Source organism: Mus pahari, chromosome 6, assembly GCF_900095145.1.
Source record: "Mus pahari chromosome 6, PAHARI_EIJ_v1.1, whole genome shotgun sequence".
Classification (NCBI taxonomy): domain Eukaryota; kingdom Metazoa; phylum Chordata; class Mammalia; order Rodentia; family Muridae; genus Mus; species Mus pahari.
In genome coordinates this window covers 38,464,927-38,484,692 of record NC_034595.1, presented here as the reverse complement: position 1 = coordinate 38,484,692, position 19,766 = coordinate 38,464,927, and the positions used below count along the sequence as shown (strand labels likewise).

The 19,766-nt window shown below is 42.3% G+C and overlaps 1 protein-coding gene and 1 non-coding gene across 3 annotated transcripts in view; one reads left to right on the top strand and one right to left on the bottom strand.

Moving 5' to 3' along the window:
• Saxo1 (stabilizer of axonemal microtubules 1) overlaps positions 1 to 19,766 on the top strand; it is a 95,168-nt gene that overhangs the window by 34,925 nt on the left and 40,477 nt on the right. The window lies entirely within an intron of this gene.
• Positions 9,835 to 9,941, bottom strand: LOC115064370. Its single transcript, XR_003844190.1, has one exon. It is a non-coding gene; the product is annotated as a U6 spliceosomal RNA (small nuclear RNA).

Genomic DNA, 19,766 nt, shown 5'->3' with positions numbered 1-19,766 from the left:
GCCTTGGACCAACCCTGGGCTTTGGGGGACCCCTTTCCCCAATCTGGCAGAAAATGGCTATGAATCATCACATAGTTCGGGGAAGGGGTGGGGGTAGGGGTGGAGTGGGGTGATGGACGAGATGAGGGGCTGAGCCTTTTTCTCCTCAAATCTTTGCCCAGGTAGCCCCCATCATCTTTGTCCACGCTCGCTCATGCAGATATCCACGTATCCCGGACTATTCCCTGTGAGGTCTGAACTTATCATGTGACTTATTCTCAAACAAACCACACTGTGCCTAATTTTCTTCCTCTCACTTTACTAGTATACTAAGCAACTCCTCTAGTAACCTGATCCACAAATGGGAGACCACAAGGGCAAGAGTTTCCTGCCTTGGTCTCTCTCCGATGTGTCTAGCCTAGTGTCTTGAAACTATTTTTGTTGAATACAATTGAGTGGTTGGCATTCAAAAACACTTTTGGGCCAGTGAGGTGGCTTGGGCACAAAGGTGATTGTCCCCAAGTTCAATCCTGGGACCCACATAACAGAGGGAGAGAGCTAGTTTCCATTAGTTCTCTGACCACCACACATATGTCATTGCATGTTTATATCCACATACATGCATGGGTATACAAAGTAACCAATGTTGGAAATAATATAATCCCCCCAAAGTACCTTTAAATATTTGGTATATGTATATATACACAAATTTCACACACACACACACACACACACACACACGTATGTATAATGTATGTGTGCATACCCTTTCCCTGGGGAACATATGTTAGAAGACAATTTTGTAGACTCAGTTCTTTCCTTTCACCTTTGCATGGATTCCAGGGACTAAACTGCAGCCATTAGTCTTGCATGGCAAGCCCCTTTACCTGCTGAGTCCTATCTCTGGGCACCAAAAATGCCTTTTGGTGAGTTATCTAGAACAGGCTTCCTAAAGAAATACAGTTCTTAATTGTTTTCTCTATTTGTGAGGAATGAAAAGCAAAACCGGGATGTCTAGCGTGGCAGAGGGCTGTACAGTGGCTCCTTTGCAGCCGTCTAAGGTGCTCAGGCCCAGAACTCTTTGCTATTTTCCAACTCAGAGCTTCTTAGGAACAAGAGTTTTCAGTTCTGGGAGGAAGTGGGCACAAGAAGAGGTGGGCACGAAGAAATGGATTGGTATAGGCCCAACATGGCGTCAACTCCTGACTCTTGAACAGATTACTTTACCTCTCTCCTAGGACTTTGGCTCTCCCTCTGCAAATGATATCTGCCTAAACCGTTGCGTGGGCTATGGGTGGTGGCTGTGAGCATCTAGTACAGCTGCAGGCCCAGGCTGAGAATGCAATCATGTGCCGCAGTCTTAGCCGCGACTCAGGGTTCAGTGAGAAAAGTGGGGGCATCTGTGCACGCAGCTGCAGATGAAAACAATTGGAGTTCCAACATTCACCCTGCACGATGGCCCTGAGTAACCTGCGGGATGGTTTATAAGACAGAAGAGGATGACACTGATCCTGCCACCAGAGCCCGAGCTCAGGCAAGCAGGGACACTGCACCCAGCGGGCCACTCTTTCGGCAGAATGTGCAGACACTTGGTGAGAAGGCAGATAGATGGGTCCTCTTTGCTCCGTGCACGCTGTGGGAGGTTTGTGTGGGAATCACGTAGCTGGAGACATCATATGCTCATACAGAGCTTCAAAATGCTCCCCGTCCTTGCTGCATCTCTGATGGTGGTGGCACAGGAACAGATCTAAGGGTCGTAGTACAGAAGACAAAACCTAAGATGCTAGAACAGCCATGAGCTACAGTTGGTCTCCCTTTCCCCATGTCAAGCCTTGTGCTAAGTCCTTCCTTTGCCTTGGTTTGGGCCTTGGTGAGGACTTGGTGCAGTTGGAGGGCAGCAGGCTGTGTGTGCACATGGCAAATGCACACCAGCAAAAGGCATTTCTTCTTACCGGCTTGCGCTCATTTGCTACTGGTCTACTCTTTCGGAATGTTCCTGCTGAAGAAGGAAGGTTTATCATACAGTGTAAGATTTCAACCACGAGGTTCTCGAGAAAAGCCTCTCTGTGCTGGGAGAGGGTTACAATTAACCTCGTAAAGAGCACAGATGAAAGTCTTTCCTATCGTTACAATCAAAGACACTTTAGGCTACTCTTTCCCCAGTGGAATAGTTGCCTTTACGGCACGTTTTAAAGTTTTATTTCAAAAACAGCCAGCGTCTTAAAGCAGGATGCCGCGTGCTCCCCAGGCCTCTGCTTACAATGTGTTTTCGCTTTTCTCAATCCTATAACCCGAGTTTCTGGCTGTGATGTGAATTGCTACCTTCATGGCCCTGCACGCAGAGGGTTTTAGCTGTGACTTCTCCATGCTTGTCTTAAGATCTCTTCCAGACCTCCCTGCTACTCTGACTTCAGAGCTAGCCTCACTGTGTTAGCAAATATTGCTATTGTCAGCTCTCCTTTTTCATTCAGGGAAACTGAGTCTTGGGAAGTGATAAACTCCATTCCACCAGGTAGTTCTTTTACTATATTCAGAACTTAGCTGCCCTTCAAACTCAGCAAAGCAGTCCATTCCTGGATCAACCGCTTTGCTGCGTTAAAGGGAAAAAAATCACCTCAGCTACTCATCACAGGCCCCCTAAGACCCCCAATCACTTTAGTCAGGAGGCGAATGGATTCCATTTCATGTGCCTGTTCCGGGTGAGTGGTGGCAGCTGTCTGGGGTGCAGTGAAGTCAGTCTGTGGTTACTGAGTCAGTCATAGCAGGTGTTCCCCACCATTCCAGGCAGGGGATGTCACCTCAACTTCCAAGCCTGGCTCAGTAGATTCTTCTTGGTCTGGATTGTGGTTCCCTGTCTAGAACCATCCATCAGCCCTGCACTGCTCTTACCCGTGCTGTCTGTCACACCAATGCGACTGCATCTGCCCGGCTTCTCCAAAATGTCCTGTGCCTCATGCTTCTCCAATACTGCCCCATTCTCTAACACCTGATTTGAGAACTGCCATTGAAACCTTCAGTCACACCCCTCAACCACACCCCTCACGTCACTTTATTTTACTTGTACATTGAGTTATTCCCTATCTCTCTGCTATGTAGACACACACACACACACACACACACACACACACACACACACACACCCCCTGTACATACCCACCCATCAGGTAAGCCCCAGTGGAGGAGAGTTAGGAGGTTTATGGTAAACTTTTGGCACATAGTACAAATCCGCATGGGAATTTTATCTCGGGCTGTTTATTTTCACACCAGTTCTGTGAGGTGGTTAAAAAAAAGGGTTGCAAATGGAGACTCAGATTATTTCCTTAGTGTTGTAGGTCAGTAAATGACTGTGTTAGAATTTAAATCCATCAGTGTAACTCCAAGACCAGTGGCTTCCTTTTTACTAAACATCAGAACTTTCAATCTACAAAGTTGTTCATACAAAACATTGTAGCTATACAACTTTCAGAGTATCTAATTATATTTCATTGCCGGGTCACCCCCTGTTTCTCCACATATACATATCACACACATTTTTTTCTGGCATGATGACCTATTTCTTTTCTTTTTTTTAGAAAAAATTTTATTGGGTCTTTGTGAATTTTACATCATGTACCCCAATCCTACTCATCTTCTCTTCTTGTAACCACCTCCACCTTTGCAACCTATCCCCCAACAGAGGAAAAAAAAACCTTATTGTGGAAGCTGTAATGTGTCACAGTGTGTCCCATGGTACACCCTTTTGTCCACATTTCTTAGCTTGCAAATGTTCATTGCAATGGGTCATTGGTCTGTCTTCTGCTACTCGATCAATACTGGATCCTCACTGGGATTCCTCTCTGATAATCCTGTTGTTGTCCTGTGTCATGGAGATCCTGTAGTTTTGGATCTGTAGTATTGGCCCTTTAATTTACTCTAGCAGTTCATTGATGGGGTAGATGTTGGGGTGGGCCTGTGAGGTGTCTGAGCTGGTCAGCCCTCCTACTCTTCTGCTCTCCTGCCCTGCTCTCCTGGGTGCTGCAGCAGGTGAGGAACATGGCCAGTTCTCCCACTCTCATGACCCAGGGCCAGTTATCCCTATAGATGTCGAGGGATGAGGGAGAGGAGGAGGGCATCTCTCCCTGTGCCACCACCTAACAGACAAGAGTCAGGGCTGGCTCTCCCACACTTATGCCCTCAGACAGCTCACCATCAACCCCCCATATTCAGGGCCAGGTCTATTGTACTGCCCAGGTGAGGTACAGGGCCCACTCTCCCAAGTGCTGCCGCTGGTAAGGGGCAGGGCCAACTCTTCTACTCTCATGACCCCAGGGCTAGGGGGGACCTATTTCTTAAACATTTAAGACATGGTGACTTATTTCTTAATACTTTTAAAACAAAACCTCTCCTACATTGCCACCACTAACCCTGTCTAGTAGGAATCAGTATAGATACACAGTGTTCATCACAGATTCCACAGATTTTGTTCCAATGGCATGGTTCTAATTCACTGTTTTTTTTCTATTCTGGGCCAAGATGCATCTATCTTGGCATGGGTTGCATTAGCTATTATGTCTTGTCAGCATCTTTAACTAGACTATCTCTCTCATCTTTTGTCATGGATTGTCAGACCTTTCTGCAGGGTAATCTTCTACAAGGTCCATCCAATCTTTCCTTGTCATCGGACTCAGACGTAGCCATTCCTTCTGGAGAGGCAACTGTGGAGATGCTGCTGAGTTCTTAGGCATCAAGTCAAGAGGTGCATGATGGGGACTCGCTTACCCCTGGAGACGCTAACCTTGATTACCCAGGATTGGAGTCTGCCAGATTCCTCCCCAGTAAGAGCCTCACTTCCCCCTCGTATTTGATTACTGTGGAGACTTCTTTATTATTCTATTAACATTTTTTTACTGTTAGCTTTAGCACTTATCCATGGTCACATGAATTTAACATCAGTGATAAGCTATCCATGCCATTTCTTTTACACTTACTGGTTGGCATTTTGTTATAAGAAAGCCCCTTTCTTCTCATTTAAGGATGTGTGCATTTATTTCTGGGCTAGTTTCGTTCTGTCTTGTTGCCACCATTATTCACTTTAATGTTAACCCTTTTCTCTGTCTGAGCTCCTCCCATGTTCTTCTGACACATGTTCATCATTCATTGTGTGGTTTTTGACTTTCTGACATAAGTTATCCCAAGGTTCATCTCGCGTGTTCACTGCCCTAATCCTAAGATTTATGACCTTTCTAGCATCTTTGATTCCTATAAGAGCAGGGTGATATTTAGAAACCAAACCAATATTTGCCTGTCAGGTTCATTACTTCTCTATATTTTAACCTCTAAAAATCAAACTGAAAAGGAGTGTGGTTTTTGTTTGTTTGTTTTCTTTTCCTTAAATTTTTATTATTTAAATGCATTTTATATATCAAACATATTAATGATATTGAATATTTTGAGAATCAAATACATAAAAATTTTGTTCAAGTTTTATAGTCATATGCTTTCATATCCTAAAAGATGATTAATGAATATCCATAACTGATCATTAATACTATCTATAACTGATGATCCTATATCAAGTGTTGAATACTAAATTGTTTCAAAATACACAAAATATTCTTTGGGAATTAAGCATGGTAAAAGAGCATAAAATATTTAAAAGTGAATCATTAAGAAATATATTTAAAAGCCCTTATATGATACCACCTGACATAGTGAGAGGGTATTTAAAATGCATTATCAGTGTTTCTAGGAGAGAAATTATTTTATCAGTAAATATATTTTAAAAATTTCAAAATAGCAAAAACTCTTTGAAGTTAAACATTAATAAAGTGATAATTTCAAGCACAGTCAGTTTTGGAGAAGGTACCATGAGGTGCTGAAAAGAAGGCATATTCTTTTGCTTTAGGGTGAAATGTTCTAAACATATCTGTTAGATCCATTTGGTTCATCACTTCTGTTAGTTTCACTGTGTCTCTGTTTAGTTTCTGTTTCCATGATCTGTCCATTGATGAGAGTGGGGTGTTGAAGTCTCCCACTATTATTGTGTGAGGTGCGATGTGTGCTTTGAGCTTTAGTAAAGTTTCTTTTATGAATGTGGGTGCCTTTGCATTTGGAGCATAGATGTTGGGTAGATTTTTTTTTCCTTTGACCAATATGAAGTGTCCTTCCCTATCTTTTTTGATAACTTTTGGTTGAAAGTTGATTTTACTTGACATTAGAATGATTACTCTAGCTTGTTTCTTGGGACCATTTGCTTGGAAATGTTTCTTTTCCAACCTTTTACTCTGAGGTGGTGTCTGTCTTTGTCACTGAGGTGCATTTCCTGTATGCAGCAAATGCTGGGTCCTGTTTACATATCCAATCTGTAAACTTTTTATTGCCTTTTTATTGGGGAATTGAGTCCATTGATGTTAAGAGATATTAAGGAAATGTGATTGTCACTCCCTGTTATTTTCATTGTTAGAGGCGGAATTAGGTTTGTATGGCTCTCTTCCTTTGAGTTTGTTGAAAGATTACTTTCTTGCTTTTTCTAGGGTGTAGTTTCCCTCCTTGTGCTGGTGTTCTCCATCTATTATCCTTTGTAGGGCTGGATTTCTGGAAAGATATTGTGTGAATTTGGTTTTGTCCTGGAATATCTTGTTTTCTCTGTCTATGGTAATTGAGAGTTTTGCTGGGTATAGTAGCCTGAGCTGTCATTTGTGCTCTCTTAGGGTCTGTATGACATCTGCTCAGGATCTTCTAGCTTTCATAATCTCTGTTGAGAAGTATGGTGTAATTCTGATAGGCCTGCCTTTATAAGTTACTTCACTTTTTTCCCTTACTGCTTTTAATATTATTTCGTTGTTTAGTGCATTTGGTGTTTTGATTATTATGTGATGGGAGGAATTTCTTTTCTGGTCCAGTCTATTTGGAGTTCTGTAGGCTTCTTGTATGTTTATGGGCATCTCTTTCTTTAGGTTAGGTAAGTTTTCTTCTATAGTTTTGTTGAAGATATTTACTGACCCTTTAAGTTGAGAATCTTTGCTCTCTTCTATACCTATTATCCTTTGGCTTGGTCTTCTCATTGTGTCCTGGGTTTCCTGGATGTTTTGGGTTAGGAGCTTTTTGCCTTTGCCTTTTCTTTGATTGTTGTGTCCATGTTCCCTATGGTATCTTCTGCCCCTGAGATTCTCTCTTTTATCTCTTGTATTCTGTTGGTGATGCTTGCATCTATGACTCCTGATCTCTTTCCTAGGTTTTCTACCTCCAGGGTTGTCTCTCTTTGTGATTTCTTTATTGTTTCTATTTCCATTTTTAGGTCTTGGATGGTTTGTTCATTTCCTGTAATTCTTTAAGGGAATTTTGTTTCCTCATTTAAGGGCTTCTAGCTGTTTACCTGTGTTTTCCTGTGTTTCTTTAAGGGAGTTATTTATATTCTTCTTAAAGTCCTCAATCATCACCATGAGAAGTAATTTTAGATCCGAATCTTGCTTTTCTGATGTGATAGTATATCCAGGATTTGCTATGTTGGTATAATTGGGTTCTGATGATGCCAAGTAACCTTGGTTTCTGTTGCTTATATTCTTATGCTTGCCTCCCGCCATCTGATTATCTCTAGTGTTATCTGTCCTTCCTGTGATCCTGGTTGTATCAGAACTCTTCAGAGTTCAGCTGTCTCTGTGATCCTGAGATCCTGAGATCCTGTGTGTGTCAGAGCTCCTGGTAGTCANGCTGCCTCTGGGATCCTGAGATCCTGGTGTGACCAAGCTCCTGTGATCCTGTGATCCTGTGATCCTGGGCATGTTAGAGCACCTGGGAGTGGAGCTTCCTCTGGGTGTTGTGGGACTGGCTGCAGAGTTCGTGCCCAAGGTCTGCTCAGGGCACCGGCCCAGACCAGAAAGAGTTTGTTTGTTTGTTATTGTTCTTTGTTTGAGATGATGGGTGACTGGCTCCATTACTTTGGGCATGAGGCAAGGCAGAACTTTATGGTGGTGGAAACATGGCAGAGATGACTGATTACCTCATAGCACGTGGAATACACACACACACACACACACACACACACACACACACACATCACAGAGAAAGAGAGGGTTGGGGGAAGGGTCTGGAGAAAAGTCTAACTTTCAAGGTCATATCCTCTGACTAGGTCCTACATCCTATTTTCTGCCACTTTCCAATAATACTGTCAAATTACGATTAAATAAATTGAACTAAAAAAAAATAAATTGAACTGTCAGTAATTAGATCTACCAGCTGGTACCATGACTGCAACACATGAGACTTTTTGGAGTTTACTTTCATTCCAAACTACGCCATATTCATAAATATACCTGCACATATATGTGCATATATTAGTTATATGGAAAATAATTATTTTTGTTACTACTATTTTATCAGACTATGTGTAGAAATACCTTATTAGAGTAAGAAATACAGCTTCTTTTAGTTTTCATATACTTATTAGTTGGATGTAGGCAGGACCGACATGCCTTTTCTGTCCTCCAACATTAACAGTGTACCTTCAACCATTTACTGCTTACTCTATTGACAATTGAGACACACTACTGCTAAGATCTTTTGAATATTGGGTACCAGTGTCAAGAAAGGGAGATTGGAAGTAATGATAAATAATTTTTTTTTTGAGACAAGGTCTCATATAATCCAGGCTGGCTTTGAATTTTCTGTGTAGCTGAATATAACCTTAAACAGCTGATCCTCTTCATCCCATTTTCTGAGTGCTGGGATTATAGTTGTCCATCACCATACCAGTTTTAAATAGCAAGCACTCTACCAACTGAGCGATGTTTCTACTCCCTATAGGAGTGGTCATTATCATTTTTTTCTGGTTCTAGCACCCAACACATTACGTGACCTATAATAGGAACATCTTGGATGTTGTATGAAAGAATGAATGAGGAAGTGAATGAATGAGTGAACAAACTTGTACAATTAGTTTCCATTATTCAATCTATGGAATGTTATATAGGGATTATAAAATATAAAGATATATACTATAGGTTAGCCCAAAATATTGATTGTATTTGGAGTCTCATTTTTTTTTTTCCCCAAAATCAAATAGTTTTGAAAGTTCACGGTGGAGTCTAAGAACAGGTGTGTTGATCTGTCATATGGGCTGAATGGAACTCTGATCTCGAGTCAGTTGACAGGTGATATAGCTTGGCTTCTTATATGTCTAACACAAGGCACCTGAGGGAGCCTTTAACAAGAAAGGTAATGATGATTGAAAGAACAAAGCAGCCGGGCGTGGTGGTGCATGCCTTTAATCCCAGCACTCAGGAGATAGAGGCAGAGTGGATTTCTGAGTTCCAGGACAGCCTGGTCTACAGAGTGAGTTCCAGGACAGCCAGGGCTACACAGAGAAACCCTGTCTCGAAAAACCAAAAAAAAAAAAAAAAAAAAAAGAACAAAGCTAAGCTTGATCTTTTAACTGCTTCATTTTGTGATGATGATGATGATGATGATGATGATGTGTGTACTAATACAAAGAAAGTGCCCCTGAGAAGATAGTTTCTGTTCCTCTGTGTCTTCTTAGTTTCAGTTGGCTTGGTGTTCTACAGTATCCCTTTTCAACAATTACAGTACAACAGTAAAAACAGTTACAGTAATGTGCAGCTTTATGGAGACCTCGCAGAATGCACAGCAAGAGACCAGTGCTTTAGAATGGCTGAGTTCTCTCTAACAGTATTCGGTTTCATGCATACATCATCTCATGACTTTTCCCTAACCGTTACCATGACGGCTACATGTATGATGTTGATCAAATAAGTGTCTTATTTGGTAGGTGTCACTTAGAGAATAGATTTTTGTAGGGTAATCATTTAAACTACTTACTACTCACATTTCTCTTGCCTGGTTTTAAATTTATTTATTTTCTTAAATGTATAACGCTTCACGAATTTGCATGTCATCCTTTCGCAGGGGCCATGCTAATCTTCTCTGATTTGTTTCAGTTTTAGTTTACATGCTGCCGAAGCGAGCCCTAAATTTTTTAAATTAAAATTTAGTTTTTAATCTCACTGGATATTTCACCTGTGTGTGTATATGTGTATTGTGTGTTTGCTTGGTGCTCACAGATGCTGGGGAATGATGTAGGTTCCCTGCAGAACTGGAGTTACAGACGGTGGTGAGCCACCGTGTGGGAAGCTGGGAATTGAGTCCAGGTCCTCTGGAAAAGCAGTCCACTCTTAGCCACTGAGCCATCTCCATGTCCTTGCCTGTTTTCTGTCGGTAACTTTTTGTCACTGTGATGAAATCGCTGAGCAAACAATTTAAGGGAGGAAGGATTCCTTTTGACTTTTGGTTTCCAGAGGTTTCAGTCAGTGGTCTTTGGCTTGTCCAGCCACTCCGTGCCTTTGGTGAGACAGAACCTCTTGTTTTTAAAAGCATGTGGCTTAAGCCATCTCGTAAACAGACAGTGATTGGTGGATGGGTGGGCAGGGGCAGGACAAGATGTATTCTCCCAGAATTTGGCCCCAGTCCCCAGTGACCTACTTCTTTTTTCCAGTTAGGTCCTACCTACTTTTTGTTTATTTTTGTTCAAGGGAAACAGGGTCTTACTATGTAACCTTGGCTGGCTTGGAGCTTGCTACATAACTCAAACTGGCCTCAAATTCACAGAGATCACCCTGCCTCTGCCTCCTAGGTGCTGGAATTCAATGTGTGCATCACCACACCTGGCTAGGTCTCCTCTCTCAAATTTCCTAGGACCTCCAAAGTAGTCCTGCCATCTGGGACACACGAGCCTTTTTTGGGAGTAATTCATATTCCAAGACCTGACACTTGATTTTATAAATTTCTTTATAGTGGGGTCGTGTGTATTTGTGTTCTGATCCCAGCAAGTAGGTGGCTTGTGGAGATGTTTTTCATTTTTCTCAGGGGTTGGGGTTGTTGAGAACTCAAGGCTACTGGCAGTGTTTTTTATTTTTTTTAATTTTTATTTATTATTATTATTTTTAAAGGGGGCATTACCTGGTGTACAGTCTGTGTTGGAAATGTTTGTGGTATAGATCCTGGAAGAGTTAAGTCGTAGTGTAGCCAGGACACAGAGACGAGATAAGGGGGTGGGGTGAGTAAGGGGAAAAACAAAGACAGAGTATGGGCCAAATGATGGGGTTCTGTAGAATCTGGGGGACTCTTGACTATTGGTTGCTTAAAGGCTCAGTGGGAATATCTCAAGTTCATACCATCATGGATGTCCTTGTGTGTGCCTGCAGCAGACCTGGTTCTATGACAGTCCTTTGTTGGCTGAGACTCCCCGCTTCAGACTTTGAGCCTTCTAGTCTAAGCAGATTTTAGTGTAGTGATTAGGTTCATACAGATGAACGACGAAGGATCGTACCAGGTACACAAACAGTGCTCAGTAGCTGTCAATTATTTATGAGTTTGTTCTCGAAAGTGAACAAACTCATTGGTGTATAAACTATAAAGGGCAAAGAGCTCATGAGAAGTTTCCAGCAAGTCTAATAGAAGTAGGTGGTGTTTGCCTTTTCAATGATTTGAGATAAAGAAAAGAGGATTAGCTCTAAACATCATAGATAGCTGAGAATTTTACTTTTGTGAATCTTTTCATAAAGGAGGTATATATTCTACTAGAAATCATAAGTGGCACAAACATCCTGTTCTCTCCTAACACCTCTTTATTCTCTAGGACTTTGACTGCATCTGGGGGATCTAGTAAGACATATTCTTTAAATCCTCTGTTATTTTAGAAACCTGAGGGGTTTGTCAAGTTCCCATTTTAGCTAAAACTAATATATATGTATAATATACATACACATACACATACATATACATGTATACACACACACACACACACACACACACACACACACAATCATTTCCTTAGGCCAAAATCCTGTGTGGACTTGAAACAAAGTCCAACCTGGTTCTTTCTTTTGGTGATTGGTCAGTTAGCATAAAGCAGGATATCTGTAGATAAGACAGTAGGTTGCCTTTATATTTTATAATGCTGTCTTTTAATGATTGAGTGGAGCTTATATCTCTGCTAAACATTTATTTTCAGAGGTAATATTTTGGGAAGGTACAATTGGAAGGGAGTGACTTAAAAAGAGTTCCTTTAGGCAAAATATTTGGGAGAGTCAGAGAAAAAATCTTTAATAAAATCAGAGACTATTTTGACATACTGAATTATGACTATATAGCACAGGGAAGTAATCTCGTTCCATCTGTTCAGCTGTGGTAATAATTAAACTTGAAGTCCAGTCTCCTACTTTTTTGGGGGGGGGTGATGGTAAGGGGTGTCTTATAACAGTGACTTTAATCCCTAAGAATCAAATGCTTCTTTAAAAGTATTTATTTTACTCGAAGGAATAAATTTAGTGAAATAAAACTATTTTCCTAAAATCATTCCATTCATTGTTAAATTATCTTTCTTTCAGTTTAATGAAATTATGGGAGATTTGGCTCAATTTTTGAAACGCTTTACAGAGGTAGAGAGGAAAATGATGCTAAGAAGTTTTTGATGGCAGCTACAGCAGCTTTGGAAATCTGGCCATCAATAGATACTGTGAAGGTTTCAAGAAATGAAGGAAACAGCGCTGGAGTCTGGGGGGCTGTTAAGTTAGTGATGGTAATCATTGGCTCATGAGCAGTATAGAAATCTGCACTGTTGGAGTTAGCTGTTGGTTGGTTGATTGGGAATTTTGTGTTTGCCTGCCTGGGTTTGCCACTTGCTGCTAGGCGGGTCCTTCTTTTCTTTTCTTTTCTTTTCTTTTCTTTTCTTTTCTTTTCTTTTCTTTTCTTTTCTTTTCTTTTCTTTTCTTTTCTTTTGTGGCTAGTCAGAGGAAAGGCACTTGCTGTGTAGAAGAGCTGTGGATGATCAGACTGGGCTGGGGGGGTATGGAGAAAGCCATTTCTCTCTGCTGCCTACAGTATGAGACAGGGCCCACGTTTAGAGAGGGAGAGGCATTGAGAATATGAACATCTGACATGGTGGTCATGAAGGTTCCACCACTGGGTACATCCATCAGGCAATAGATACAATGGAATGTCTGCTAAACTGCTTGAAATCAATAACTTAGATTTATTTTTTACTTTATGTTTTATTTAATGTTTTACCTGCATGTATGCAAGTATACTGAAGGTGTTCCTGATGTCCAAGGAAGCCAGAACAGGGCACTGGATATCCTGTAACGGCCAGTAACCTATGGTAGAGAGCTAGAAACCTAAGCCAGTTCTCGTGTAAGAGCAGCAGTGTTCTCAACAGCTGGGCCATCTCTCTAGCACCGAGATCAGTAACTCTGAAGGCACTCACAGATTCCTGGGCCTTTCAGGGACTATATAAGGTATCATAATCATGATGGTACCCCAGAGAGGGATGGACAGACCCCTACACTCTTCTCAGGAGAAGATGGTGGCAGCTGCCCATGAAATGGCACTTTCAGGACTTTTGGGTTCTACTCAAGTTGCTGCTGGTTCAGCTTTGAAACTACAGGCAGAAATGGAAGGTTGTGTCTCCACTGAGCTTAGATGGTCATCTGTTGGGGACAGCACCAGTAGTGAAGACAGCCTCGGGCCAGTCCTTATTTATAAACTCACCCAGAAGGTTCCGTTATCTCCATAGACTCAGGAACCAGAGGAGAAGGAGAGAGCTCATGAACTCTTGTTTGGGGTCATCCGATCTCCAAGCTGACAGTGTTGGGCGATCCTAGCCAGTCCCTGTGGAGCCCCAGAGGGCTCCAGAAGTATGGTGCTTTGTTCTTTAATCAAGATGAGGAAAAGGGCCCACGGGGTGGGAGAAATTATCGAGCAAATGCATGCAGAGTGGTTGCCAGAGATTAATGTGGTGTTTTAGCGCAACGGTTATCTTTTTACCTGAATTAATTATATGAGACATTTAACATGTTGACACAGCAAGCCAAACATCTGGGGTTTTATGGATGGTGGCATTTATTCAACTGTTTGCTCTCCCTGCTTTCCAAGTAAGTCCCCAATCATCAGGTCCCATTCATTGGTAACTTAGGCAGAGACCACATAACCCCAACTCAGGTTAGTGTTCACGCAGAAGGGCATCATATTCTGAGAAGTACCCCTGAACGTTCCTCAGAATGACACTGGGTAGGTGAAAGGGGAGTAGGAGTCAGCTAGACAGTCATTAATTCTAGCTTTGTTGGTGATTGTTCTATAATATCAATTATGACACTAACACACTAAGCCTGGCCTCCTTAACTGGGGTGTTGATGGCTGTGGTAGTGTATGTACATATATCTCTTAATCTTTGATGCCCAGCCCAGATCTCAGAACTGCACAAAGGATGAGACAAAATGGCATAGCAAAGCTGTAGAAACTGTGGATGTTTTACAAATTGCTGTTCCCAAATACTAATATTTGTGTGTTCTAGCTATAGGCTTAGCTGGTTATTTAATAGTAAGCAAGATATCTTTCCATTTAGTATGAACCTAGTCTGGGGGACATTCTCTTTTTAAGGTTTGTTTTTACTTTTGTTTATGTGTATGTGTGTGTTTGTGTGAGTATGAGCCACACACGGACAAGTGTCTGCCAAAGCCAGAAGAGGGTACTGGACCCTTTGGAGCTGGAGTTATGGATAGCTATGGGCCTCCTCCATGGGTACTAGATACCAAACTCAAATCTTTTGAAAGAGCAGCAAGTGCTCCTTAGCACCAAGTCATCTCTACAGCCCCTAAGCAACAGTTGTTAGTATTATAGGACTAATGTTCTGATGAGAGTCATCTCAGGTATCCAGGTAGGCTTGCATAGTGGTGAGTTGGCATGTCTAGGAGAGTCTTTTGTTTTCAAATAGGGAGTCAAAGAGGCCTGGGTGTGTATTTGTGGTGCCTGAAGGAGAGCCTTGAAAAAAGATGTGTTTACCATAGCTGCAGGCTTTCCCCAGCGTTTACAAGGTCCTGAGGTTCTTGGGAAGAGAGTAAAAACTCCAGTCAAGTATGTAGGCTTGCTGCGTTTTGGCTGGAGGACACTGACAGACCATGTGGGAACAAGCCCAGTGCAGCTGACGGCACCTTCAGAGTGTGAGAAACAGGCGTCCTCTGGCTGTTGGCTCTGCACTTATCATCGGTTTAAATCAAGGGCCTGTTTTGTCCCAGGTGGTTGGACCGAAGCCCCATTGGCCTCGAGGGAAGCACTTGCTTAAGCAGATACACTCTTGTTTGTGTAGGCGCAACCGCTCAGGGATCTGGTTTAATTTTTTTCCTTAATTTGGAAGAATTTAAATCTGCAAAGCAGAGAGAATGGGGGACAGCCCCCCACCAAGTCCAGCTCTTGAGCGTAGGCAGTGAGTGATGAGTCTGACTACATTTGGTCCATCCATCTATTCCAGCCCATCATGTCGCTTTACCACTGCATCTCTCCTCATGCTTCGCTAGAGGAACAGTTCCGTACACAGCCACGATCGCATCTAAAAACCCAGGGATTGAAGAAACAAAAGTTCAAAACTCCAGTGGTCTATGAAAAATTGCAAACATACAGCAAAATCAAAAGGATTTGAAAATGAACGGCTCCCAGCATTGACAACATCTCTCCTGCTCACCCTGTCCTTCATTCTACCAATCTATCACTTCATGGATTTGCAAGTAAATCCCAGAGATCAGTAAATCTTTCCTCTGAGTAGTTCCGCATTAATTTCAAAACCTAGGGCACAGCAGCTGCTTGCTTCTCCCCTTTGAAGTAAACTGCGCTGAAGTGCGTAGACCCTTGGGCATGTTGGTTGGGTTTTGACTAATTCAGGTGCCTGACCTCAGTTCCTATCTAGATTCAAGCCACTGCCAGCACCCTTGAGAGTGCCTGTGCACCTCTTCATCAGCCTTCCTTTCTCTCCCTGGGGTAATTACTGATTTGATTGATTTGATTTGTCTTTTTCCACTGAAGATTAGGCCCTTTTACCTGGCTTACCTCCTCTCTGTTCAGACTCTCTCTAACCTCATCCACCTCCCTTTTCTTGGTAGATTTTTGTACCTGCATGTTCTCACCCCGTAGATGTCTATCTGCCCATCTGCTTTTCTCCCTGCAGGATGACCTAACTCCTTTACAAACCACTGTCCTGTGATGAGCATGGCTTAGTCAGCATTTATTATTTATTTATTTTTTTAAATTTTTTATTATTATTTTCTTTATTTACATTTCAAATGCTATCCCGAAAGTTCCCTATAACCCCCCGCCCCTGCTCCCCTACACACCCACTCCCACTACTTGGCCCAGGCCTTCCCTTGTGCTGGGTCATATAAAGTTTGCAAGACCAAGGGGCCTCTCTTCCTAGTGATGGCCGATTAGGCCATCTTCTGCTACATATGCAGCTAGAGACATGAGCTCAGGGGGTACTGGTTAGTTCATATTGTTGTTGCACCTACAGGGTTGCAGCCCCCTTCAGTTCCTTGGGTATTTTCTCTAGCTCCTCTATTGGGGGCCCTGTGTTCCATCCAATAGCTGGCTGTGAGCATCCACTTCTGTGCTTGCCAGGCACTGGCATAGCCTCACAAGAGGCCGCAATATCAGGGTCCCTTCAGCAGAATCTTGCTGGCATGAGCATTAGTATCTAGGTTTGGTGGCTGATGATGGGATGGATTCCCGGATGGGGTAGTCTCTGGATAGTCCATCCTTTCATCTTAGCTCTAAATTTTGTCTCTGTACCTATATCCTTTCATGAGTATTTTGTTCCTTATTCTAAGGAGGAATGAAGTATCCACACAATGGCCATCCTTCTTGGTTTTCTTCTGTTTTGCATAATGTATCTTCGGTATTCTAAGTTTCTGGGCTAATATCCGCTTATCAGTGAGTGCATATCTAGTGACTTCTTTTGTGATTGGGTTACCTCACTAAGGATGATATCCTCCAGATACATCCATTTGCCCAAGAATTTCATAAATTCATTGTTTTTAATAGCTGAGTAGTACTCCATTGTGTAAATGTACCACAGTTTCTGTATCCATTCCTCTATTGAGGGACATCTGGGTTCTTTCCAGCTTCTGGCTATTATAAATAAATTAGTCATCATTTCTTGTGGCCCTCATCAGTGATTTTTTTTTTTTGAGCTTGTACTCTACTTGTTGCTTTTGCCACGATATTTTTATTTTTAAATATATTTATCCTTTGTGAAATTTACATATATACCATGTATTTTGATCACATTCATCCCCAATTCCTTCTACACCTTCCAACTTCATGTCCTCTTTTCTTCTCTTTTAAAAAACTAAGCTACAGACTCCAACACGCTTTTTCTTGTTCTTAAGCATGGTATTATCTATAAAGCTTTGTTTTTAATCCTTTTCCTTATTGGCAACTTCATCCATGTTTTATGGCTCTGTTGTCAGTCCAGATGTCTTCCAAACTTGTTATTCCTTCAGGTCCTCATGTTCAGCAGCCTGTGGACATCTCTGCCAGGATTTCTTTGTGTGTGTGTTTTTTTCCTCCCCTTCCATTTGGTGCCCTCAACAGACATAACTGAAAAATCCACTGTTCTTTGTCCTTAAACCTGGTGTGACCTCAGAACCTTCTAACTGGGCACAAGCCAGGTGGTGGCCTCTGCTAGTGGGAGTATCATTCACACCTCTGTATTAGTTACTTTTCAATTGCTGTGGCAAAGCACCATGACTAAGTCATCTTATAGAAAAAAAAAAAAAAACCCAGCTTATTTTGGCCTATCGTTCCTGTGGGATAAGAGTCCGTCTTGTCAGGGAGACATGGTAGCAGGCAACAGGTGTGGCAGTTAGAGCAGCAAGTTGGGAGTTCAGACCCTTGGTGGCAAGCATACACAGAGAGGACTGGTGTATATGAGATTTTGGAACCTCAAAGCCCACTCACAGTGATGTACACCCTCTCTAGCATCACCAGGATAATCACCATCATCTTCTCCTCCTTCTCTAGTAGCCTGAGTCCAGTTATTGCTGTCTGCATCTGCATAAGTAAAGGGCCATCCACTGGAACATGAACAACCTAAGAGCAGCCATATCCCTGAAGAGACCCAGTAGCTATCAATTGCTAACAACTCCTTAGCTAGGGGTGGGCCCTTGTCGAGTCCCTCCTTTATCCATGCTGGAATGTTGATTGATTCAGTGTTGTGCAGATCTTGTCTATGAACCGTAGCATCAGTGATTTCATGCATTATATAGCCACATATTTCATAGCCTACCTCCCCATCCTCTGTCCCCTCTTTCTGTCTGTCCCCTCTTCTGTGATGGTGGTGAAAGTTGTGGGGGTGATTTAGATATCTCTTTTAAGGCTAAGCACTCAGTAGTCACAGATATTCAGCACTTGGACCAGTTATCAGTCTCTGTGCATTTCAAGATGGAGCTTCTGTGACCAAGGTTGAGAGCAGCACAAATCTATTTGTATGAAAGTAAACATTTAGAAGGCAGGTTGGTGGCTTGCAAAACAGGCTTCTTTCTAGGACTCGAACCTTCCCTATGGAAGCTTTGGGCTTTGATCAGGTTACACTACTAAGCACTGATTCTTTCCTGTAGAAGAGGCCTCGTATCCAATCAGAAGGCAGCTTGTTATTTCCCTAATGGTCATGCCACTATTTCGCCAGTGGGCACATCTTGGTTGGCAGGTTGCTCTTGTAGTAGTTACTGCTGGGTAAGGCTATCGAAGTCTTTTCTGCCACGGCAGACTGCGTAACACCTCCCAGCACCTAGTCAAAACTAGGCAGCAGGGAGGAGAAGTTTTCAGGTCAGCTGTATGTTGCTTTTTCTAGGTTCTGCAACCACAGTGTGTCTTCAGCAGTAGGATCTTACCATCTTGTTATGGAGGGCAACCGAGAGCAACGGCAGTGGTTTGTACTGTGGTGGGAGCCTGTGAGATCCCAACCTCCTTTGACCAATAACTCACAGGGAGGTATCCTATGCCTGGCACTAGGATTTTTTAATAACCCATGTATGATGGGACTAGCATTATCTACCCTCACAGGATATCTCTGTTTAAATGCCTTCTTTTTAGAAACTTAAGTATTTTAACTGGCTTATAAACAACTGGTCTTCAATAAGATCTTTAGTTTTTCTGTAAATCCTTAGTTTTTTGACACTGTACCATCTCCTTTAGCCAACCCTCTGTTCCCATCCCTGCTTAAACTCTCTTTTTTTTTTGGTTTTTCGAGACAGGGTTTCTCTGTATAGCTCTGGCTGTCCTGGAACTCACTTTGTAGACCAGGCTGACCTCGAACTCAGAAATCCGCCTGCCTCTGCCTCCTGAGTGCTGGGATTAAAGGCGTGTGCTACCACGCCCGGCTGCTTAAACTCTTAATTCCTGGGGTTTCCTCTCTCTACTTTCATATCACATATATCGTGTCTCATCATCCACTTCAGACCTCTTCCCTTCCACCTCTCGTGGCTTTTCTAGATTTCTTTCTAGATTTCTGAGCTCTACAGGCATTCTAGAGAAAACATACACATCCCAGTTTGAAGATAGGATCCACATGCAAGTGATCATGTGTGACATTTTTCTTTCTGAGCCTGTCACTTCCTATATGGCTTCTCAGATCCACCCTTTTCCTGCAGATTTCATGATTTTATTTTATTTTTTTTACAGATGAATAAAATTCACTGTCTATGCACCGCATTTTCACTATCTATGCATGAATTGCTGGACACGTGGACCGATTGTTAACTATGTATGAATAGAGCCACAGTGAACATGGATGTGTTCGTAGGATATGAGATCCTTTGGGTATGTCGTAAGGGGTATGGCTGAGTTAAAGAATAGTTCTTTTTTTTTTTTTTTAACATTTTTTTTATTATTATTTTCTTTATTTACATTTCAAATGCTATCCTGAAAGTTCCCTATACCCCACCCCCGCCCCTGCTCCCCTACCCACCCACTCC